This window comes from Rattus norvegicus, chromosome 2 (genome assembly GCF_021556685.1).
Source record: "Rattus norvegicus strain SHRSP/BbbUtx chromosome 2, alternate assembly SHRSP_T2T, whole genome shotgun sequence".
NCBI lineage: Eukaryota > Metazoa > Chordata > Mammalia > Rodentia > Muridae > Rattus > Rattus norvegicus.
In genome coordinates, this window is record NC_141535.1 from 196,845 (window position 1) to 222,580 (window position 25,736).

The window sequence follows — 25,736 nt, forward strand, 5'->3', positions numbered from 1 at the left end:
TGGTCCCATGGCCAGTAATAACGCTTTGGTGGATGCTAGTACTCGCAGAGAATTTATTTTTCATGCAGCTCCAGTTGATCTTGCTAGAGAATTTCATCAAAAGTTTCATGTTCCTGCTTTTACTCTTCAACAAAAATTTAAAATCTCTAGAGCTACAGCTCGTGATGTAGTATTACGTTGCCAGAATTGTGTTCAGTTTCACCACCCTCCTCAGGTGGGAGTTAACCCTCGTGGTCTGATTCCACTAAAACTCTGGCAGATGGATGTCACACACATATCTCAATTTGGAAATTTAAAATATACACATGTTTCTGTTGATACCTGTTCTGGCATTATACATGCCACTCTGATGACTGGTGAAAAGGCTCGTAATGCCATTAGTCATTGCTTAGAGGCGTGGACAGCCTGGGGAAAGCCTGACAGCCTCAAGACAGACAACGGACCTGCCTACACTACAAAGTCTTTTCAGACATTTTGCCAAACAATACAGGTCAAACATATACAGGATTGCCATACAATCCCCAAGGTCAAGGAATTGTAGAAAGAGCACATCGTACTTTAAAAGAGCTCTTACAAAAACAAAAAGGGGGAATTGCCTATGGCAAAACACCAAGAGAACAGTTGTCTTTAGCTCTTTTTACTCTAAATTTCTTAATTTTGGATATGCATGGCCGCTCTGCTGCGGATCGCCATGCTGCTACTAAACCTATGACTAATCAAATACAGACAGCTGAGACTATCAATCAGATTGTAGACAGAACCGCAGTGGCATTAGAGATACAAGAAGAATTTAATGCCCACTTGGCATCTGGCTTTCTATTAGCTAACCAACGAATAGATTTGATTCAAGAACAAATTGAGGCATTATATCATATGACACAGCTGTCCTGCGTTTCCTCTCTTAGAGGCTTATGTGTTACTCCATTGCAAGCTAACTTTTCTCAGTATTTTCAACAGAGCAAAGAAATCTCAAATCCATGGAAGCGGAACAATTATCGAGACAATTGCTGATTGCTGTCCTTAACAACACCAGAATGGAACCCATCACGTTTGGAGATTTCACCTCGTGGATCACTAATGCTTTCTCATTTTTTAAAGATTGGGCTGGCATGTTTGCCTGGGGGGCCATTGTCCTCTTGGGATGTGGAGTATGTCTATGGCTTTTTTGCCATTTACAACGAGAGCATGCCAGACACAAAGCGATTGTTTACCAAGCTATGGCGGGCATTGAAAGCGGTGCTTCTCCCAATGTATGGCTGGCCTCTCTGATAGATTGAGAGTTCGCCCTAGATCATATTTTGTCACTGTCATGTGAAGCCATTGTATCCAGAGACGGGCAACTTTCCTCAGGCTCGGACCAACCTAAGACAGGAGCCCGGTGGCGATAGGGTTAATTTCCAGTGATGGGTAAGGCCGAGTTTTTAGAGAGGAACGACCTAAGATAGGAGCAATGACGTGTATTGACGTGACACCCAGATCTAGACCAGTCATAGACAGAGGTGGCCTTGCCCTGTTTGAACATTCGGGCTGGTCCTATGCCCATCTGCTCTGCTTCTCCCCTAATATTAAACACACACGTATAGCCCAGGACGGTGTGTTGTACATAAGTCATCTCTAGCCATTGGGGTGCAGTCCTAACTGCAAGAGTGGTTCGCCATGGCCGAGCTGGGCACTCTGTGAGGCATGTCTGACCTCTCTCAGACCACTATCTCCACCTAATGGGTTCATTTTTAAAAAAAACAAAAAAGAGGGAGATGTAGGGAGCGGCTAAAGATGGCGCCGACCTCCGGTGGTCGTTTGTGGTAAACACGTACAGCGCATGTGTTGGCAGACCTCCAGCACCTACAAGGCCAGGGTGATATTCATGCTAAATAGGTATTTCATGCTCCACCAATCCCCAGTGGACAAATTTACAGCCACAGCCTGTCTTGTATTTAAGGCGAGTGCCTTTGTTCCCCGGGGTCCCCGTATCATCAATAAGGTGTTCCTGCAATAAAGGCTGATTGAGAAGGATCCAATGGTGTTGCGTCTTCCTTGCCGGTCGAGGTGGGTGCGACAGAGGAGAAATGTTGAGCCACAGGAAGAATGTACGGTGGGTGGAAGAGTAAATAAGGTTAAATAAATAACTAAGAGTAAATAATTTGGACAAGTCAAATTGCCTCCTGCCTCTGAGACACCATTTTGTCCTCAGCAAAATGTAAATACTTGGTCACAGGGGGGCAAATGAGGCAAAAAAAAGTGCAAGCTTCAGTTTGTTTTCTGAGGGAGAAAACATAGCTCTCTCCAGCTTGCAGGGACAAGCTGCTCTGGGCCTTTTCTGTTGTGTTGATTAGGAGTTTGTCAGTCTGGTATCTTCAAGGATTTTAGTATTTGGCCCCTTGGAGCCAAATATTAAAGAAATATATGAAATAATATGTAAATAATTAAGAATTACATGGCTGGGAAAAACACAACGAGAAAGCTGGTTTTGGGTGTCCTTTAAAGTATGTCTAAGGCTTTTTTAAAAACTACCTTTGCTTCTAAGGATCCCGTGGCGGGTGGGCCTAGCTGAGAGAAAATTGGCTATATGTGGGAAATTTCACGCTCCTGATAATAAAATGGTAATAAAATCTCATCTGGCTCCCAAGGCTTAGAGTAGAGGGGATGTTTATGGTGGAGGAGGTTCCCCAACACAGGTGCACCTCACAGGTTGTGAGGTTTACAGCCCTACAGGGCAGCTGGGGTTATGGACTCTGTGGCCTCCTGCTAGGGCAGTTCCTTCACTTTGGGAGAAAACACTCTGTTGTCCAGCCCTGGCGCCAGGCAGCTTCACTCCAGGCTTCAATTGAATGGTGTCACACAAAGTGGGATTCACAGTCTGCGCTGGGGTGGTTTGCCCCAGGGAAGGTAAACAGCTGGGGAGGACATTTCAGAGGGTGGCAGTGTCCTCCCAAAGGTTAGCCAGGGATTGGGGATAGAACTTGGGAGTCAGCCTTTCACAAAGGCATGCTTCTCAGCAGGAAATGTGGGTGGGGCGGAGCAGTCCCCAGATAGAGACAAAGCTTCTTTGAATCTTTATCAGAAGGCCTGGCCTCTTGTGAGAGGGGTACCTGGGACGACAGGGCAGGGAGAAAACTCCAGTGTGTAATCTCATTACCCTCCCTCGCTCTGCCAACCTAGAGCACAGAGTCGCTTAGAGCCTACAGCTGCCTGCGCACTGAGTGTCCCTCCAGCCCAGGAGATCACCTCCTGCAGCGTCATTACCCATACTGGAGAGTCGTGGGTAGCCCAGGAGTACTTGGGACAGCCCAGACCAGATCCAGCCAACAGTCTCACCTTCCCGGGCTGGCTGCTCCACCAAACTAGAACAGTCTTAGGAAACCTAATGAGAAGCAGTTGTAGTGGCCGCTGGCATACTTTCTCAGAGTCTCTGATTGGTCAGTGGCTGAGAGCTGTAGCCAATCAGCACGGTTTTTGGGCCTGAATTGCGGGCCAAAGGTCCCAGTGGGCATCTGGCAGGCACAGTGGCCTGCAGAGACTCGAGGTGTGGAGGGCAGAGCCAGGGAGGAATGAGCATGTCTTGGGACCCCACAGCCATGCGCCATCACCGCCTATCGCTGCTCCTGGTGCTCATGCTGCTGTCAGGAGCCGGGGCTCTGTGTCCTGTGGAGCTCTTTCTTTACGGGGAGTTGTGGGGAGATCTGCTGCCACAGGAGGGCGACTTTGAAAGCTCCCCGGCTGTGAAGCTAGCAGTACCTCTATGCTTCTATGGTGAACAGTTCAGCAACCTCTTTCTAAGTTCAGCTCCCAGAGGTGCGTGGCTTGGTGTGGGGTTGTAGTTTCTTCCCAGGGTGTGGAGCAACTAACCTCAATGTTTAACTGTCATCGCCGGTGGGGACCGGGCTTAGCAGTGGCGCTGCAGCTTCTTGATCCCTACTGTGGAGGAATAAGGATCATTTCAAGGGAGAGTTGGAACCGTCCCCCTCTACTTCAACTTCCCAGGCAGGAAGATGAAGTTGAATCTGCTAGTGCGGTTTGTGTTTAGGGGCAGTGGGAGGCTGTGCACGCAGGCATAGCAATCTAATTAAGGACACGGCGCCCAAGGTGTGCAGTGGTGGAGAAAGATGAGCTGGTTCAAGAGTGGCCGCACCTGTGGGTCGCAGTGCACTTGAGCACTGTCGCCAAAGTTGAGTTTGTTACCCTGGATGTGTCTCAACCTGCAAAGAGGAGGGAGTCTTCTTGACTCGAGTAGAACTCGGACCGTAGGTGAATTCGACTGGTGGTTGCCCACCACCAGTTTGAGCGACCACCGTTTTGCCCTTTAAAAATGTTTATGTGGGGAGGGATTCACGTGCTACCTCATGCAGAGCAGAGAACAACCAGTTTTTTTTTTTTTTTTAATCCCACCCTCTGTTGGGTCCTAAAACTCAAGTCATCAGGTTTGACAGCAGAATGCCCTTACCTGCTGAACTGTCTCACCGCCCTGTGGTCTTATTGTAGGTGGGCACCAATGGCATCATCTCCACCCAGGACTTACCCAGGGAGACTTAATATGTCATTGATGATTTTCCAACTGACTTCCCATCCATCGCCCCATTCCTGGCTGACATCCAGTGGAGTCACAGCAGTGGCCGGATCCTGTATGGAGGACACATCCTGGGATGTGCTGAGTCTGGCTGCTTGCTACCTGTGCACAGGCTTCCCGCTGACCGGGTCCAGCTTCCCCACTACCCACTTCTTCCTGGCCACCTGGGAGCAAGTGGGCGCCTAGGAGGAGGACAGGCTTGGGGCTGCATGGTCTGGAGAGGTAAGCGAGGGGTACCCTGCAGCTGAATAAACAGAAGGGTTGGGCTTGAACAGGAAACTAAGACATTGGCTAAGAGGCATTCCCTTGATTCTGCTCCTCAACACTAAGAAAATTGCTTAGTAAAATGAGGGACTAAGGTGTAGATACCAAAGACTCTGAGGGAACTTAAGGCACTTTACAGGTTTTTTTTTTTTTTCTTTTTTCTGGAATCACCTATTAGTACACAAATATTTCTAATGACATGTTCATCAAAAAATTAAAAATTTGGGAAATTTAAAAAGGAACAACTTTTTTTTTTTTTTTTTGTATGAGCTGGGTGTGGTGTCACTCACCTTCAATCCCAGCAGAGTCAGAGAGGCAAACAGATCTCTGTGAGTTCTAGGCGAGCCTAGTCTACAAAGTGAGTTCCAGGAAAAAATACAGAGGAACCCTGTCTGGAGAAACCAAAAATAACCCGTAGGTTTGTGTGTACATTTCTAGTTATTTCTTTAATATTGTTGCCGTTGACAACAGTGGGTCCACAGTGCCCATATTACTGTTTCACTTGCTAGTTCTGCTGTTTAGTATGCTCTGGTCAGTGCATTTCTATAACATTTATTACAACCGTATAAAATCTCACCCTTCCTAGTGGTCATTAACGTTGCTCCCATGACGTTTTTACTATAATCAATACTATAAAACGCGTTATAAGGTTTTTATTTTATTCGTGTGTGTGTGTGTGTGTGTGTGTGTGTGTGTGTGTGTGTGTGTTTGTCTTTCTCTGTGTCTGCTTGTTGGTAGGGCCAGAAGAGGGCTTGGGCCCCCTGAAGCTGGAGTTACATACAGGCAGTTGTGAACTGCTTGACTGACAATGGATACAGAGATTTGAGCTAGCATGCTGAAAGGACTACTAGGTGCTAAGCCACCTCTTCAAAGCCAACACTTTTTAAAGTGTCAAAACACTACACAGCCTTAGCTGACATCACAGGAGAGTGAGCAAGCATGCCATGAACTTCTTAGTAAGTTCCTTGTAGCTTTCTCCACATTGCCTTTGTAACAGTTTACATACTTCTGTCTGCAGGAGCCTGCTTTGCAGTCTCCCTGGAGAAAACACCAACTCTGCTCTGGCTTTGGTCTTGGCAACATGTGAAGCAGGTATGGGTGGGTGAGGGTAAATGGCCTCATTCCTGGTGTAGGTAGAGACAGAGTCCTCTTGTGAAATTCCACCTGGGTGTAAAATGTCATAGACCTGGAGCAAATCTGTGTTTGCTTTAACTCCCTTAGTGCCTCTGAGCTACAGAAGTGATGTCTTCCCTAAGAGCTTGCCCATTGTTCCTGTGTTTGTTCTGTGAACTTAAAGGAAGAGACATGTTTTCCTAAAACCTGCACCAGCAGAGATGGAGAAATTGTTTTAAGTTTCAGTTTCTTACTTGACAGGTTAACATCCAGTTTTGTTTTCTGACTAGTCTTGTAATGCCTTGGGTTTGACATCTCTATTACAGTTCAACAGAATACCTTCAACTCAAACACTGCCTCCTTGGCCCAGGCCAGCCAGCTAGAGGGCTAGAGAAGACAGTCCCCACTGTTAAGTTTCATTCGCTCAGTCATCCATTCATACATTCTTTTTAAAACGTTTATCTAATATCATGTATAACAAGCTTATAGTGGAAAAAAATAAACTTTTCTAATACAAGCAACTAGGTCGCCAATTCTAATATTTATATTTTCTTACAGTCTTTTTAAAACTTGTTAATTTATGAGTGAGAGTGTGGGTGTGCATGCACATGTGTGCATATGCATGTGTGAACGAGAGGTCAACTTTAAATGTCTTTGCTTGGGAGACATCTTGTCTTTCTACTCAGGGTCTCTCTGGGACCTGGGGCTCCCCAGTTAGGCTAGGCTTGCTGGCCAGTGAGCCCTAGGGATCTGCTTGTTTTTCTCTCCAGGGCATAGATTACAAGTGTGCTGCCACGACCTGCTTTTGATCTGGGTGCTGCCATTCAAATCAGGACTTCATGCACACACAGCAAGCACTTCATAGGCTGTGCTGCCTTCCCAGCTTCTCCTGTAATGTTAAAAAAAATCTATGTCACAGGGTTAGGGTTAGGAGCTAGGGTTTAGGGTTAGGAGTAAGGGGTTAGGGTTAGGGTTATATATGCAGACAGTCATATATATCATATATAATTCTCTATCTGAACATATCTCTATCTGATATTTGTTAATTCAGAAACTACTTTTACACATTTTCCTTATATCGGCACTGAAATAGACATAGACTCTAAGCGGAATGCTCTTACTCTGAATGGCCTCTCTTACATTTAGTAGGAACACTATTGATAACCTTTTGTTGTGGTAATATGGTAGACTCTCCAGCTAGAGCTTCCTCCTAACCCATCTTGATTCATGGATTCCATTAGGGTAGGTTTCAGTGAGCAAGCAATTTCTCCAGGATAGAAGGCAGAGCATGTATCAGCCTGTGCACTGGAGGTTAATGTACTAGGGGCATGGCAGGCACAGTGTCTTTCAGAAGAGCAGGGTTCTGGGATCTGATGCAGGAGCACTCAAGGGTAGAGACGTTGTCCCCTCTGAGGACTGCAATTGGTTCCTGGAAGTAGGCAGCCTTGAACGATTTGAAGTGGGGAGTCTGACGTTTATGTTGTTCCTTTTGTTTTGCTTTTGATCCCCCCCCACCCCCATGCATCTCAGGTTGGCCTCAAACCTCATAATGGAGGATGATCTTGAATCTCTGATCTTTTTGACCTGACTGACCTGTGCTGAGATAGTGGGTGTGCAGCATCACACCCTACCCATTTGATGGGAACTGAACCGAGAGTGCAGGCTGACCAGGCACTCTACTAGCTGAGCCACAGTCTTTCTGGTGACCTTAGTTAGTAAGGGTCGAAGGGCAAACTACTTAGACAACTGTTAAATAGTCTGTTTGTTCACACCATCAGACTTCTCTTTAAATTTTTAAAATTGTGTTTATGCACATGGGTCATATGCCTACACACGGTTGCATGCAGTGCCCATGGAATACCCTGGACCCGAGTACCTGCAGTTGTGAGCTGTCATGTGAGTGCTGGGAAATGAACATGGGTCCTCTGGAAGAAGAGCCAATGATCTCAACCAGGGAGCTATCCCTCTGCCCCCCTCTCCTTACCTTCTTGCAGGAGTGTTTTATACTGTCTTCTCGACACAGTCCCACAGGATAAGTACAGTAATAACTGTTTATATCACAGAAGAGAAAATAATTTCCAAATCTGCCTTAAGTGAGGCAAACTCACCTTAGAAGACATACTTTTCCCCTTTCTTACACTTTTCATGCAAGACGCCCCTCCCCCAGACTTGCCTTCAGGACTGTGTGATTGAGGCAATCTCTTCTCAGGTCCACATCAAGGTGACGAAATCCAGCCAGTGCAGCAGAGTATCATGAATACACTTGGGTACAGGTAGTGGCTACTGGACAGTGCACAGAATGAGAGAGAGATAGAGAACTGAAGAAAACCTCAACTCTCTTCATTATTGCAGTAGAAACCTAGACTAGAATGATGAATACTTGCCCCAGTGAACAAAGATTCAGTGAATCTTATACCTCTTTTTAGCCATTCCCTCTTATTCTTGATTGTTGATTCTTGAGGAAATTACAGATTCTGGGATAATTTGAGCTTTGGTATTTTGTGCAAACACAGGATTGATATCATTGGCTAGGTCCCGTTTTCCAGAGTCATTTTTTTCTCCATCTTTATTAAATTGGGTATTTTTTATTTACATTTCAATTGTTATTCCCTTTCCTGGTTTCCAGGCCAACATCCCCCTAACACCTTTCCCCTCCCACTCTATATGGGTGTTCCCCTCCCCATCCTCCCCCCATTACCGCCCTCCCCCCAATAATCTCGTTCACTTGAGGTTCCCTCTTGGCAGGATGAAGGGCTTCCCCTTCCACTGGTGCCCTTACTAGGCTATTCATTGTTACCTATGCAGTTGGAGCCCAGGGTCAGTCTTTGGGTAGTGACTTAGTCACCTGAAGCTCTGATTGGTTGGCATTGTTGTTCATATTGGGTTTCAAGCCCCTTCAAGCTCTTTCAGTCCTTTCTCTGATTCCTTCAATCGGGTGGTCCCGTTCTCGGTTCAGTGGTTTGCTGCTGGCATTCGCCTATGCATTTGCCATATTCTGGCTGTGTCTCTGAGGAGAGATCTACATCCAGTTCGTGTCAGCCTGCACTTCTTTGTTTCATCCATCTTATCTAGTTCGGTGGGTGTATATATATGGGCCACATGTGGGGCAGGCTCTGAATGGGCGTTCCTTCATCCTTCCAGAGCCTTCCTAACCCGAGCTTTCTGTTAGGGTTAGGAGTCATCTTACACATGGCTGTCCTCTTCACAGCAAGCGTACCATTGACACTGAGATAGTAGGTGACTGAGCTGGCAAGAGTAGTGCCACATCCCAGCAGAAGATCTTAAGTTTCCGGATAGCTGGGACTATCTGGTGAGACTTCTTTGAGGAAAGAGATTCTTTGGAACTAACAGGGTTTCATGGTCTACTCTACAGAGAAAATGAAGATCTGTTCCCAAATACTGAGCCTCATTTTGATTAATACATTTGTATCTTACCTATGTTGAACTTTTGCTCAAAAATTGTTTTAGACTTGGTCATTAAAAAGTACTGATAGATCTATCATCCTCTGTCATTAATATATTAGTCCATGTGAATCAGAGTACACAGAGATGTTTGGAAGACAAAGTTTCGTGGTAGCATGAAATTCTTGCCGTGGCTTTGCCAACTTTTGGCTGTATGATCTGAAGATTAGCTAACCTCTCAAAACCAACTTTTTCCTCACTAAGAACTAGCACAGCTACCACCCCTATCTTGCAGAGTACAGTGAAGACTGATAAGCACTGGTGTAGGCATGGCTTGTAGAAATCAGTACTATTTAAGTGTTTTAGGAATTTTAAGCTTAAGTAAGCTTGAGTCTGATTTAAGTTTTCATTCACGTCGAGAAAGCATAAAATATTCTTGCATTCCATGTTTGGTCTCAAGACAGCCAGGTTTTTGACAGAATATTTGATTTGGGCTTCTGGAGCAGATATATAACCTGATGGCTTAGTGTTCCATACACAATGCCAGACAAAAGGCAGCTTATAACAAAGTTCCTGTACGGTATTTATCTCAGTTACTTAGAAGCTTTGCTTCTGTTTGGCATAGCATGGAAAGTTTGACTTTGATCGTTAAAGTCTTTTGATTTCAATATGAATTCTGAAGAAGGATGAATGGACTGGTTACAATCCACTCTTTCCTCTGTTCTTAGACTAAGCAACCCGGGGATTCTTGGGGCGTGGGCTTTTCACATCAGCAGCAGGCTGGCCCTGGACAATGTCTGGCCAGTCACGGTCAGAGGTGACCATTCCACAGCCTGCTCCTCAGCACTGGAGCACTCCTTCAACCATGCTGCAGCCCTGGAGATCTGTACTGAGGACAGTTGCAATTATCACAAGGAGATTGGAGAAGATGTAGAATACCCACCAATTGAACCGGGGAAGGCCCTGGAAGACCACAGCAGAATCGATGTATTGATGTGTCTTTCAAATCAAAGGCTAATTCGAGCTTTGTGGATGTTGGCACCACGTCTCCAGATTCTGATCACGCTTCTCCTTTGCCACACCCAGCACCTGGTAACTGGCCATCCTACCGGGAAACAGAATTGACTTCTTTGGTCCGTCAAATCAAACAGGGGCCACCTGTGGGAGAGGTAGAGGTCCTGGATTTCAAGGACCCAGCATTGCTTTTGGAACCAGTGGGCACCAGAACCCCAGCTCCTCCACAGGCAGATGCAGCTTTCCTAACTCCAGGCAGGAAAGACGTTGGGAACAGAAACACCAGGTCCTATCCAGAGGCATGGCCAGTGCTTTCACAGCCAGATGTTCCCGTCGCTCCTTTGGAAGGAGAAATCCTTCCTAATTACCCTGATTCTGGTACATGCCACCCCTGAGTAGAGGGAGGTATGTGGTAGGACTGGAGGACCACGTGGGTTCTAAAGCTCAAGGCAAGTGCATTGAAAAACTGGGCATTTGAGGTTTTGTTTAAAGAAAATATAGCAGAGTTGACAAACTTGATATGGTCATTCACCTGGGCCCATCCCTGTACCGGGCAGGCTGGGGAAGGCTGGGGCAGGCTGAGACAGAAAGATTGTCTTGGTTCAAGAGTAGCCTGGGCCATATAGAGAATTCTAGGCCAGCCTGGATTATACAGCCAGCTCTCCTCCCACGTGTAATGAAAAATTTCGGTTTGCAAGTTCAGAGAAGGTGAGGCTTCATAGGCATTGCAGGATGGAGGGTACAGCCATTTAGCTTTGACTGTGGTAGTTAGCTGTGCAGACTTAGGCAAACATGTTGAAGAGCCTTAGGGAGAGAACATGGTATAGACACCTGTGTCTGCTATTAGTTCTGGTTCTTGTCCCCACAGCTGTGGCCTTCACCTCCCCTGAACCACCTTAACCTGGTTCTGTGACTCACTAGCACTAAAGGTAGCAGGAAGAAGGCAGGGGAATGCCCAGAGGGAACAACTTTTCATCCACCCTGATGGACTGGGAAACTGGTCCCAGATTCATCCTCCCCCACACCTATCTCCTGCTCTCCCTGCTCAATGATCTCTGCCAGGAGGATGTGTCAGAGGTCACACCTCTCTCCACAGCATTTCAACTTCACAGTTTTTCTGTCTGTGTATTGACAAAAACATTAACCTAGCAAAGAGGACCTTCTGGTTCTGCTGGGACATTTTCTGCAGGTTCAGGAGTTGTTTAGAGAAATAGTTCAGGAGGGAAGAAAACACTTTGTGTTTAACAGAGTATAGAGTAATAGTTAGGGTAGGGCCGTTGTTCTCAAGTTTGAATCTTGGCTATGCTAAGGCAACTTATTTCACCCTCAGGTCTCTGATTTTCATTTATAAATGTATTGCCAGGAATTGTTGTTAGTATATGTTATGTTTTGAGTGCCTGCATTAGTCTGTTCCTCAGAAGACAGTTAAGAGCATCATTACTAATCTTTAGAGGATTTAAAACATAACAAACTGGAGGATGGGGGGGAGGAGTGAACAGCTGGGTTGGAAAACAGAGAAACTGAAAACAGAAAGTCTCATTCAAAAGCTTTTGCCTCCTGTCTCCTTTTCTGCTTGATGAAGTTTGATGAGCATTTGTTTTTGTTAAAGCCAAAGGCATGGATTTCTTTTAAAAGTTCTAGAACTTTCAAATTCTTCTAACAATCTCCTAAAATATTCAGTGTGAGTTCTTTCTATCTAAAGAGATTTAAAGGCACGAATCAAAAGTTTCCTCAAAGGGATTTTGTGTTACAGATGTGTTTTTGAGTGGCCTTTTGTTGGGGGTTGTATTTTCCTGGCCCAGGAAGAGCACACAGTTATTGGAAAGTGGGTGTATGTACAGTTGTCTGAAAACTGAGGAGTGGGCTATGGCCCAGCACAAAACTGTAAACTGATCTAAAACCTTCAGAGAGTTTTCTTTTGCAATCGGTCATGGTTCTTGAAGTGTGAACTTTGTAGATGATAATGTGTCACAGTGTCAAAGGTTGTACGTGGCTGTTTAAGAAAGGCATGAAATGGAACCAGTCACTGGGAACTGAGGGTAACAGCATAACCCAGGAGGGACATGATCTGTGGTATTTAATTGAAAAATCCCACGCAGAGAGACCCTTACTCACGTCTTGGGAAATCGCGGATCCCAGACACAGAGAGACCATTTTGGATGCAATAAGCAAAGGCGAGGTTTATTACGGAGACCTATTACAGAGATCTCCGGGCCGACACGTATCCCGCGCAAGAGACAGAGGTGTCGGCCTCGAAACTCAAAAGTCAAAGGGTTATATAGAGAAGGCTAGGGGGTTTTGGCGTGGTTACATACAATTGGCTCATTCAAACATAGCAGTGAGAACAAAGCAGAAAGAGTACGTGTTAGAAGTCAGGGGATTATCAGGGTCTGCAAGATGGCTCTGAGTGAGCTGGGGGGAGATGTCTTTCTGCCAGACATCCCATGAATCAGTCCCATTAACTCAGGCTGGTTCCTGCATTCCTTTTCTTTATGGCTTGTCAGTCCTGCCTGGACAGTGTTTTCTGCGCTCTGTTATCTTTATGGCCTGTTAGTCCTGGCTGCAGGGCTTAGCCCTGGGTCTGTGGCCTTTTGGGGTTTATTCTTTTAATTTTTATATTTCTAAACCTAGAATTTGTATAATTCTCTTTTCATTCCCGTCTTCTCCTACTAAATAATTCTAATCTTAGAATTTTGATATCAAGTCTCGTATTTGGTCTCACCAGTTGTCCTAACTGACTGGTATTGTTGTCTCACAACCATCAACCGCACAGCACCCACTCAATTTTTAACAAAAGCAATTAACCTGTTTGTCACGCAGGAGCCAAAAACTAAAACCAAGAAAATTATTAATAATGGCCCAGCTGTAGCAGAGAGTAGGGTAGTCATCCAGGGAGATATACTAAACTAGCTCTCGAACCATCTCTGATGTGTTTTTCTGTCTGTCTTTTGTCTAACCTTTCTCTAAGTTTATTTATGGAGACTTTAATTACTCCTGAATGGTCTGTATAGAAGCAACATTTTCCTTTCAGTATAGCACACAGAGTCCTTCTTTAAGGAATATCAGGTCTGATCTTTTCTTATTTTGAAGGACTATCTCTGAGAGGGAGGTTAGGTATTCTTGGAGGTCAGCTAAAAAGTCCTTCCCTCTTTTTATATCTGAGTCAATGGCAGTTCTGAATTCTCTATAAGCCTTGTATTGTAGAGCAACAGCAGATGTCTTTGTGTTGTCCTGTAGCACCTAGATAGCCTTAAGTAATTCTCAACTTTTTTTTATTAAGTTTTTAGCATCAGGATTCTATCTGGACACTATCTAAACCTATACACCAAGGTCATGACTAGCTTTTAGAACTTCTAAACTTATATAGATTGTGATCCCTGAGGCACAGTCCCAAGAAGTGTTAGGAGTACTAACATATGTAATGTTACATCATTTGTAATAGAAATCAAGCCTATCCCCACACCTATCTCGATGGAACCCAGGGCAAACATGTTGAGTGTCCCTCTAGGTCTCAGCTCTCAGCCCCAACAGCTAGTACACGGCTGGTGAGGGCTGAGAATTGACAGCTGTCAGGGTGGTCAGCAGCACCAGGTATGGTCCTTTCCAGCGAGGCTCGAGTGTCTGGGCTCAGTGTAGCTGCTTCCGACCTGGAACTGATGAGATGTCTCAGGGGTCTCCAGGGCATAGGCTGCTGTCAGCTGTGAGCAGATTTCTTTCTGTATCACCTGTAGTTCTTTTAGCCTGGCACACAAATCATTATTACTATGGCACTCTGACATGTTGGTTCAGTAACATCATCTAATACAGTCAGGGGAGCTGAGGCCCCATATAAGATCTCAAAGGGGGTAAGGCTGAATCTGGAAGGGGTATTTCTTGCTTTGAAGAGAGCAAGAGGGAAGGAGTGTCACCCAGTCTGTGCCAGTCTCCATGGTCAATTTGTTCAGGGTCTCTTTTAGAGTTCTATTTATTTACTCTACCTGTCCTGAACTTTGAGGTCTGTAAATACAATGTAATTTCCAATCGACCTCTAAATACTTGGCCACACCCTGGCTTACCTTGGCAACGAAAGTAGGGCCGTTGTCTGACCAGATTACCTTGGGCATTCCAGACCTGGGGAAGATTTTTTCCAGTATCTTCTTGATGATTGTAGAGGCCGTCTCTCGTTTGGTGAGGAAAGCTTCTATCTATTCCTGAAAAAGTATCTACAAGCACTAGGAGATACTTGTGATTATATTTTTCTGGTTTTATCTCAGTGAAGTTCACTTCGACTTTTTACTAAACTCTCTAGGTCTCTTTGTCCTGTTTGTTTGTTAAGCATTTACTTATTGACATATCTTATACTTTTTACTGTCTCTCTGGCTAAAATCTTAAAGTCTATTATATACACTTCACTACTTGGACAAATTTTTTATCTTTTAAATGAGTCCATTTTTTAATTTGGCAGAGTGAGTCTTTTGTTTGTTCTCTGGGGGGTATAGCTTTCTCCCCAAGTGTGTCATTGTCCTTTTATCTTTTAAACAACTTGGGCCTTTTCTTCTGTTGTACATTCTAAGTGAGGCCATCTCTTAGTCTAATCTCAGTTCCCAGTGGCTGTTTCTTGTAGGCCTGTAACCAGGATAGGCTCCTGTATAGCCATTTCCTGAGCCACTTTATCTGCTTTGTTACTGTCCCATGTCACTGAATCTCTTCCTTCAGATATCCTGAGTAATGAATAGTACTCACAGTTGTTGGCTTCATCAGGGCATCTAAGAGATGGCAAAGACATCTGTGGCGCTGATGTGCTGGGGGTTGGGGTTCAGCCATTCTAGATGACATTGTGTTGTCCACCATGGCAGCACCCACTTATCTCTGACCTTCAGTCATGAAGAGAACTGTTCCTGTCTGTGGACAACGTCCTCGGCTTTCAGCAGGGGTCAATCAGCCAGTCGCAGAGGTCTTTCTTCCACCCATGTGCTTCTGTCAGTGTTTGACACTCGTGCTGTGGTGGCTCCAGGTCCGGATTGAGCAGCAAGGTGACCAGATTGTCCCCAACCAGTGGAGAATCTAGTCCATGGCAGCTGACCAGTGGTCCCATCTTTTGGGACACTCTATCAGCCACTCTATCACAGTTTAAGTCTTGGATTGGGTGATAATTGTTAGTGCCCGGCTGGCAGGAGTGATGTGTTCCAAGCAGAAAAGCACTAAGCCATTCATCTCCCAGCATCAGTTACTGGTGTACTGAGACAGGTCTTAAGCTCTACATACACAGTCTATAGATATGTATACACATGGCCTCATCCAGCCATTTCAGCCCACGCAAGCCAATTTGGAGAGCAATTTTCTCATGAGCAAGGGATAGGGGCAGTCAGGGATGACCATGAATTAGTGGGTGGGTTACCCGGCCCACGCCAAGGTCCACTGTTCTTCGGGCAGTCTATAAGTATTGTTTGTTGCCAGTAGCTCTTTGTACTCAAGGTCTTTGGATACTGGCCCACTGGAGCATAGGAGCACAGAGCATTGGGTCACTGTCCAGCACTCTAGGACCAAGAAGCTCTCCAGTGGCCCCTCTTGTTCTTTCTTGGGCAGTGCCTGACCCAGTGTCCTTTTTCTTCATCTTAGGCACACTGATCTTTAGCCAGGAATTCTCTTCTGTTGTCAGGTACTATCTTCCTAGGTTCCCTAACTACTGTGGCCAGTATATGTTCCTCTCTCGTCTTTTATCTCTCTTTAGCTTTCTAACTTCCTCTTCTTTTTGTCAAACTTATTTTCTCTGTAACTTACACTAACTCTCAGTAACTTAACTTAACCCTTCAAATTTTTGTAACTTTCTCTTTATATCCTTTCCTTATCTTAGCCAGATTGGTGGGGCATTTTCTAGCCCCTCAGAGACCCACCCTTGGAGCCTGGTGGCAGACCTGGCACTCCCTACCTTTAGGCGTTTGAAGAGAGCAGGCAGAAGTGAGGGCCTTCCATCCATCTCTGGAACACTTTTTCTGGCCTCTAGTAGGATTCCGTCTCTGGTAAAGAAGACCTGTAACAGCTACTAACAAGCATCTTAAATGGGATGGTGAGAAAACAAGGGAATCTCGAGAATAAAGGTCCACTGAAGAGGGCAAATAGCATTTAGTCACACAGCTAAGCCAGGAGGCTTTCTTGGGACAAAAAGACCTTGTGTCTGTGAAACAGAAAAGTGAGCAGAGGGGCAGCCTATCTGCTACCGGCTGTCTCTCTGGACTTAGATTTTCCCTTAACGAGTACCTTCCTTTAGTGCCAGCTCAGTGGCTTTATCGCTCAAGAGACCCATCCTCTAAATGGCACTAGGCTTCCAGTAAGAACTAATAACAAAAGGATGGAGAGACGTTAGAACCTGGGTGTTAGATTCTAAGCAGCTGACAAAAGAATTGTAACCAGTTCACCTGGGGCTTTCAGGACCTCAGTAGCAGCCCTTTACCAAACTTTCTCAGTGGGCTAAAGGCCCATGGAAAAGAAAACATTATTCCTGACCTTGGCCACAGCCAAAGCCTGAATTCTAAATTTTGACTGGCAAAACAAAACAAAGTTCTTCACAGTTTGTTATAGATTCTTTGAAACTATTTTAGGGGCTTCTCTGTCCCCCAACCTGGGACATTTCGACCACAGGGGCAGGAACTGGCTGCTGTGGGGATAGGATCAAAGGCATTCTCCATGCTAATGATGACCAGTGAGAAAAGTAATTTAATGCTGGAGACTGACTCCTCTCTTGGAATAGGGCCAGCAGATAAGGCAGGCTCCCTAAAGAACATCTCCTAATGAGCACTCTCTTTCTGTGAGCAAGAGTTGAAGATCTGGCCACTAAAAGCAGAAATTCCTTTCTTGTTCTTGTTTTCTTAGAGTCCTCCCCCACCTCACTCTCAGCCTTTTTAGATCATTCTTCCTGTAGCATTTCTAACACAGCCTGTCCCTTTTTTATAGCCTGTTGACAGCATTTCTGATCTTTTAGGCAGCTACACACTAAGTGTCATACGGGCTGAAACTCCGCCTTTAAGATTCCTTGCTCCCAAGCAAAATTTAAATCTTTTTTCAGCTTATCTCAGCTGTCCACGGTGAGATTCCCAGAGATCATGAACCAAGGTGTAGTAATTCACTAAGAAATCTCTCTATAGTGTTTCTTTTTACCTTAAGCCTTTTTCTTTTAAACAGCTCCTGAAGAGCCAGAAAAATTGGGTGAGACTTGAGAAGTCCTCATGCTCGCTGCAGCAGCTCCACAGCTAATTTCGCTCCCCCCTACTGTGTGTTGGGAGCACAAGCACAGATAAAACACTATGTTTTAAAAAATTAACGTTGGCTATCAACCAACACACCGCCACTAGAGCGGGGTCCATAAAATTAAGTTTCTTACTCACTATACTTGTTTCATACCGGAGGCCTAATCTGGGGAACTTTTTTATTTACAAGAGGTTTTGTCCTCAAGGTTTTTGTTAATGTCTGTTTACACAACTGTTAACAGCAGCTAGGCTGATCAAGGGGAGTAAAGGGAGGGGCATCTCTCCTTGGGGAGAAGGCTCAAGAGAGAAAGACAAAACTCCTTGGCAGAAAACAATTTCTCTCAAGCAAATTATTTTTAACTTTTAACTTAAGCACCAAAAGGACCAAGTAAAACTCTTTGACGAACAAAGCAAACAGTTTCATGATTTCAAACACAGTCGTCAGTCCAAAATTCAAACACAGTCGTCAGTCCAAATTCAAACACAGTCGTCAGTCCAAAATTCAAAAACGAAACAAAAGCCAAAAAGACACTCGACAATACCACAGAAAACAAACCAGACAAACAATATCAAGACAAAGCATCTTATAACCAATTTTCACAGATGCCTGGTACCTTCAGTACCTGGCCCAAACTGCAGCTTAACCTTAGCTGCTTTTGGGATGAGATGGACCATCTGATTCCACCTCCCAACAGGATTTTAGAGTGTCCTCTTGTCCTAACATCCGTATAATGGTCCACCATCAAAGACAAAGGGGTTATCACAGTCTGCCCCATGGCAAAGAAAAAGAACACCAAACACAGAAACAGAACACAGACAGCAGACACTAAGGAGCACTCTATCTCCTTTGTTCCAGAAAACCACAGTCAGGTCCTCCTGACTGCCCACAGCCGGGCTCTTCCGACTGTTCTCCGCCCGTGGAATGTCTTCCAGGGGCTGCAGCCTGCGGGCCCCGGGGCGTCCCCCGCTTCGGCAGCCAGAGGGTCCTCACGAACCACAAAGGCAGCTGCACTGAGTGGGGATACACACCCACTCTCCTAGCACAGGGCAGGAATACACATCTGCCCTCTTAGAACAGGGCAGGAATACCCATCTGCCCTCTTAACACAGGGCAGGAATACCCATCTGCCCTCTTAACACTGACCAGTACTAAGACACACATATATACACACACGGCGGAACCAAAACAGAGACAGACACAGACTGACAATTGCGGCGCCGCTCACACAGAAACACACAGACAAACATCCAACTCACCTCCAAGGGGTCTTCCGAGTCTGGGGTGGTCGCGAAGATCCCAGACGAGCCCCCATTATGAAAAATCCCACGCAGAGAGACCCTTACTCAAGTCTTGGGAAATCGCGGACCCCAGACACAGAGAGACCATTTTGGATGTAATAAGCAAAGGCGAGGTTTATTACGGAGACCTATTACAGAGATCTCCGGGCCGACACATATCCCGCGCAGGAGACAGAGGTGTCGGCCTCGAAACTCAAAAGTCAGAGGGTTATATAGAGAAGGCTAGGGGGTTTTGGCGTGGTTACATACAATTGGCTCATTCAAACATAGCAGTGAGAACAAAGCAGAAAGAGTACGTGTTAGAAGTCAGGGGCTTTTCAGGGTCTGCAGGATGGCTCTGAGTGAGCTGGGGGGAGATGTCTTTCTGCCAGACATCCCATGAGTCAGTCCCATTAACTCAGGCTGGTTCCTGCATTCCTTTTCTTTATGGCTTGTCAGTCCTGCCTGGACAGTGTTTTCTGTGCTCCTTTATCTTTATGGCCTGTTAGTCCTGGCTGCAGGGCTTAGCCCTGGGTCTGTGGCCTTTTGGGGTTTATTCTTTTAATTTTTATATTTCTAAACCTAGAATTTGTATAATGCTCTTTTCATAATCAGCTGCCAAATGTAGTCAATGCTGACATCTAAACGCTAGAATGCTTATGAAAAAGACATTCAGGGGGAGATTGTCCAACTGGAAGCTTTTAAGTCTTAGAGGAGAAAAATACTTTTAAATTTTATTTAAAAAAAATTTATGTGTGTTCATGTGTACAAGTCCATGTGTGGGAAAGCCTAGCCCTTAAGAAAGAATGTTTGGTGAGCTGTGTGAAGCATAGAAACATGTAATTGTTATTATTTATGTTCAGAGGAAACACTGCTGTCCCAGAGGTTTATCCAGCAGCTTACTCTGGGCAGCTGTTGACATGGGGCTGAGACCTTCTAGTACCAGCTCAAGGTAGGAAATGCGTGGCTTCTGGTAGTGGATGGACTTGAGTTCCCCCGCAGCTCTGTTGTGTAGTTTGAAGACAGAGGCTGTTCGAACCTTATTTTCTGAATAGAGAGCACCCTTCTCAATAAGTTTTAACTTCCCCTTTAAGCATATAGGATTTGGTTTCCTGAGTCAGGGAATTAGGACTTTGTTAAAGGCTCAGAAAATTTCTCTTCTTTTTAGTATTGTTTTCATTAGGGTGTGTGTGTGTGTGTGTGTGTGTGTGTGTGTGTGTGTGTGTGTCTGTTGCATGCCTGCCTGCCTGCCTGCCTGTGCATATGTATATGTGTTGTATCTGCCCCATAGGAATAGGAATAGGAGAGGTGCTCTGAAGTGGCCCCAGGGCAGCTTATGCAGCATGATGGTATAGACAGGTTCCATGCTGCCACCCTGAGCAGTGTTTCTTTGTCCTGAGAGCTGGCTGCAGCCCTGCTCATATTGGGAGCTTTCAATTCCAGGCTGCAGTGGGTTTTTGGTTGTCTCAGCAGAGAGTATCTGCATTCTCACTGCCAGGGAGGTAGACTCCATTTGCAGAGAGAGAGAGATTCATGGGGAAAGACTGCAGTGCATTTGTTAGTCTCAATAGATTGAGCAGCTGTGAACTTTCCCTTCACTAAGGCCATCCCTAACTCAAGCCTCGGGAACTGTTCCCTACAGCTTTTACTCTGGACTGAGCTCACCCTCCCTGTTGCCTGCCCTGATCCTCAGATTCCACCTGGTTCCAGGCAGCTACACAAACAGACCAGTTCTTTTAGTCTGGGGCAGGTATTTTGTTGCAGCTTTCAAACTGGAGTAGCAAGCATTGCTGAGGTGCTGGGGTCCTCACAGCTGGGAGAACTGAAGTAGAGAAGGAAGGTGCGGCCCAAGGTTGCAAGCTCTGGGCCAGGGTGTGGTGGTCCCACAGTTAGCCATTTCTGAGCACCATCTCCACTGCTGTTTCTCACCCCCTGGCTTCTGATACTCGCAGGCCGCTTCTGACATTCCCATAGCAATGCAGGATGGGGAGGGTTCTGTGGGCAACAAGTAGACACACCACCCAATCTGGATCAGGCGACCCAAGGGTGTCTGTTAGCCCCGCCTCCACCCTCTCCCCCATGTCCCACCCCCAGACTGCTGCCAAGCTGTTCAAGTGGTTCTAGCTGTTGGTGGGGTCCTGCAGCTGTGATAGGCTCCTCCTCTCCGGCCCCTCCTCCCCACCCACCTCTCAGGCCCTCCTGAGATAGCTGTCCTCCTCTGGGGCCCTGCACTTGCTCCCAGCCATGGTGGCTAGGCTCACTGCTCTCCTCCTTTACCTCGTTTTCTCCTTGGCCATCCTGGTCCAGACAGGTAAGGTGAGTGAGGGCTGGGGCACCCGGGTACCCCACCCTGGTGCCAGGGGGTCACTCTGTGCATGAGCGACTTTGTCTTTACCTGGCTGGCCTGAGGTGTGGCGTCGGGGTAGGAATAGGGAGACCTGGCTGCTCTGGGCCTAGGGGTGAGGGTCTAAGATTTTCTGTAACTGAACCAACTCTGAATTGAAGATGAGTGATGGGACCTTCTTAGGGTTCGTATGAAAACACTAGGATGTTAAAATCCTAGCCAAGTATTAGTGATAACAGCTGTCCCCAGTAGTGTACCTTGGGAAAAACCTTGGAAGAAGCAGTCATTTTGAAAATTGACCTTGAGGTCTCTGCTCCCAAACCCCGTGGGAGAGAGACCTCACCGCCTGATCAGGTGGGCACTCCTGGGGCTGCAGAGTGGAGGAGACCATCAACACTGCCCACCCTTGCCCACATCCCTGGCCCAAGAGGCAACTGTATAAGGCCTCTGGGTTCCCGTAAGGGAGGGCCCGGGAGCGGCAGGACCCCTGCGCCTGAGACACCGCCGGAACCTGAAGGAAACAGACCGGATTAACAGTTCTCTGCACCCAAATCCCGTGGGAGGGAGAGCTAAACCTTCAGAGAGGCGGACACGCCTGGGAAACCAGAAGAGACTGCACTCTGTGCACATCCAGACGCCAGAGGAAAACACCAAATGTCATCTGGAACCCTGGTGCACGGAGGCTCCTGGAAAGAGCGGCGCAGATCTTCCCGGTTGCTGCCGCCGCGGAGAGGACTTAGGCAGTACCCCATGAGCAAACTTGAGCCTTGGAACCGCAGGTAGGACCAACTTCTCCCCTGCAAGAAACCTACCTGGTGAACTCAAGACACAGGCCCACAGGAACAGCTGAAGACCTGTAGAGAGGAAAAACTACACGCCCAAAAGCAGAACACTCTGTCCCCATAACTGGCTGAAAGAAAACAGGAAAACAGGTCTACAGCACTCCTAACACACAGGCTTATAGGACAGTCTAGCCACTGTCAGAAATAGCAGAACAAAGTAACACTAGAGATAATCTGATGGCGAGAAGCAAGCGCAGGAACACAAGCACCAGAAACCAAGACTACATGGCATCATCGGAGCCCAATTCTCCCACCAAAGCAAACACGGAATATCCAAACACACCAGAAAAGCAAGATCTAGTTTCAAAATCATATTTGATCATGATGCTGGAGGACTTCAAGAAAGACATAAAGAACTCCCTTAGAGAACAAGTAGAAGCCTACAGAGAGGAATCGCAAAAATCCCTGAAAGAATTCCAGGAAAACACAATCAAACAGTTGAAGGAATTAAAAATGGAAATAGAAGCAATCAAGAAAGAACACATGGAAACAACCCTGGACATAGAAAATCAAAAGAAAAGACAAGGAGCTGTAGATACAAGCTTCACCAACAGAATACAAGAGATGGAAGAGAGAATCTCGGGAGCAGAAGATTCCATAGAAATCATTGACTCAACTGTCAAAGATAATGTAAAGCAGAAAAAGCTACTGGTACAAAACATACAGGAAATCCAGGACTCAATGAGAAGATCAAACCTAAGGATAATAGGTATAGAAGAGAGTGAAGACTCCCAGCTCAAAGGACCAGTAAATATCTTCAACAAAATCATAGAAGAAAACTTCCCTAACCTAAAAAAAGAGATACCCATAGGCATACAAGAAGCCTACAGAACTCCAAATAGATTGGACCAGAAAAGAAACACCTCCCGTCACATAATTGTCAAAACACCAAACGCACAAAATAAAAAAAGAATATTAAAAGCAGTAAGGGAAAAAGGTCAAGTAACATATAAAGGCAGACCTATCAGAATCACACCAGACTTTTCGCCAGAAACTATGAAGGCCAGAAGATCCTGGGCAGATGTCATACAGACCCTAAGAGAACACAAATGCCAGCCCAGGTTACTGTATCCTGCAAAACTCTCAATTAACATAGATGGAGAAACCAAGATATTCCATGACAAAACCAAATTTACACAATATCTTTCTACAAATCCAGCACTACAAAGGATAATAAATGGTAAAGCCCAACATAAGGAGGCAAGCTATACCCTAGAAGAAGCAAGAAATTAATTGTCTTGGCAACAAAACAAAGAGAATGAAAGCACACAAACATAACCTCACATCCAAATATGAATATAACAGGAAGCAATAATCACTATTCCTTAATATCTCTCAATATCAATGGCCTCAACTCCCCAATAAAAAGACATAGATAAACAAACTGGATACGCAATGAGGACCCTGCATTCTGCTGCCTACAGGAAACACACCTCAGAGACAAAGACAGACACTACCTCCTAGTGAAAGGCTGGAAAACAACTTTCCAAGCAAATGGTCAGAAGAAGCAAGCTGGAGTAGCCATTCTAATATCAAATAAAATCAATTTTCAATTAAAAGTCATCAAAAAAGATAAGGAAGGACACTTCATATTCATCAAAGGAAAAATCCACCAAGATGAACTCTCAATCCTCATCTTCGATTGGTTTATATACAAGTGTGCAATTTCTAGGCTTGAAAGTAAAATGATGCTATCTGGTGCTGGATAGAGGAGCCTTATTTTTTATTATGGCAGCTTGCTATTTTTGTAACATGGTGATTTGATTGAACACAATAAAGTACAGTAGTAACTGATCTCCCCCTCTACCTGGATGAGTGAGGAGATGATTAAATGTTGATGTCAGCATCCATGAGCATATTCAGATGAGCTTCTGCTTCTGTTGAAAAGGATGCTGTGTTTGATTGTGGTCCAAAGCTTTGAAGCACTACTTGGCATCTCCTTCCTTGGAGGTCTCACTGTTTAAACATAACAGATTTGATAGCTTGTTGGTAAGGTGAGGTCCAGCTTGTCTCCACTAGGTCGTCTTCATGTGAATCCGGTGGTTATACGGTTTTGTTCTAGGGATATTTCATTTTTAATAACGGTTTTAGCTGACATTCATGGAGAGAATGAATCCTTAGAACTGTGCCACTAGTGAAAGGAAATCCTGTCTAGAGTATGTTTCTTTTTTTTTTCTGTTTCTTTTTTTTGTGTGTGTGTTTATTTATTTATTTATTTATTTATTTATTTATTTATTTATTTATTTTTTATTAACTTGAGTATTTCTTATATACATTTCAAGTGTTATTCCCTTTCCCGGTTTCCAGACAAACATCACCCTCCCCCCTCCCCTTCCTTATGGGTGTTTCCCTCCCAAACCTCCCCCCATTGCCACCCTCCCCCCATAGTCTAGTTCACTGGGGGTTCAGTCTTAGCAGGACCCAGGGCTTCCCCTTCCACTGGTGCTCTTACTAGGATATTCATTGCTACCTATGGGGTCAGAGTCCAGGGTCAGTCCATGTATATAGTCTTTAGGTAGTGGCTTAGTCCCTGGAAGCTCTGGTTGCTTGACATTGTTGTACTTTTGGGGTCTTGAGCACCTTCAAGCTCTTCCAGTTCTTTCTCTGATTCCTTCAACGGGGGACCTATTCTCAGTTCAGTGGTTTGCTGCTGGCATTCGCCTCTGTATTTGCTGTATTCTGGCTGTGTCTCTCAGGAGCGAACTACATCCGGCTCCTGTCGGTCTGCACTTCTTTGCTTCATCCATCTTCTCTAATTGGGTGGCTGTATATGTATGGGCCACATGTGGGGCAGGCTCTGAATGGGTGTTCCTTCAGTCTCTGTTTTAATCTTTGCCTCTCCCTTCCCTGCCAAGGGTATTCTTTTTCCTCATTTAAAGAAGGAGTGAAGCATTCACATTTTGATCATCCGTCTTGCATTTGGAGCATAGATATTCAGGACTGAGAGTTCATCTTGTTGGACTTTTCCTTCGATGAATATAAAGTGTCCTTCCTTATCTTTTCTGAAAACTTTTAGTTGAAAAAGTTGCTGTGTTTGATTGTGGTCCGAAGCTTTGAAGCACTACTTGGCATCTCCTTCCTTGGAGGTCTCACTGTTTAAACATAACAGATTTGATAGCTTGTTGGTAAGGTGAGGTCCAGCTTGTCTCCACTAGGTCATCTTCATGTGAATCCGGTGGTTATACGGTTTTGTTCTAGGGATATTTCATTTTTAATAACGGTTTTAGCTGACATTCATGGAGAGAATGAATCCTTAGAACTGTGCCACTAGTGAAAGGAAATCCTGTCTAGAGTATGTTTCTTTACAAAGCTGTGTCACACCATCCTTTGGGCCCTCTGCTGGAAAAGTAGAATCAAGTCTCAAATAATGCCTTTTAAATTGTATCCTCTAGTATTATAGATGTAGGACAGTACTGTATCATACCTCTGTGGATGTAAAATAGCTTGTACCTGCTTTATGATACGTAGTAGTGACTGTGCTTTATCAGAGCTGTTTTTAATGATGTTGCTCAGAATGTTTTCTTTCCAGATGATGATTGAGAAGCCAATTAAAAAAAAAATGGTGCCAGGTACCACAAGAGTAACAGAACTGTGCTGTTTTCTCAGGTTTTGTTTTTTTACTTTTTTTTTTAATGGAGTGTGCTGGATGTCTCTACAGTTTTGTTCAGATGACTGCAGAACCTGGAAAAGCT

At 45.2% G+C, this 25,736-nt stretch overlaps 1 long non-coding RNA gene and 1 pseudogene across 1 annotated transcript; one reads left to right on the plus strand and one right to left on the minus strand.

The window, feature by feature from the left end:
• The window catches only part of LOC148006609 (uncharacterized), a 2,902,548-nt pseudogene that overhangs the window by 147,569 nt on the left and 2,729,243 nt on the right, over positions 1 to 25,736 (plus strand).
• On the minus strand, positions 12,521 to 19,061 carry LOC147995878 (uncharacterized). Its single transcript, XR_015670219.1, has 2 exons — positions 18,838 to 19,061; positions 12,521 to 14,098 (listed from the first exon to the last, which is right to left on the minus strand). It is a non-coding gene; the product is annotated as an uncharacterized LOC147995878 (long non-coding RNA).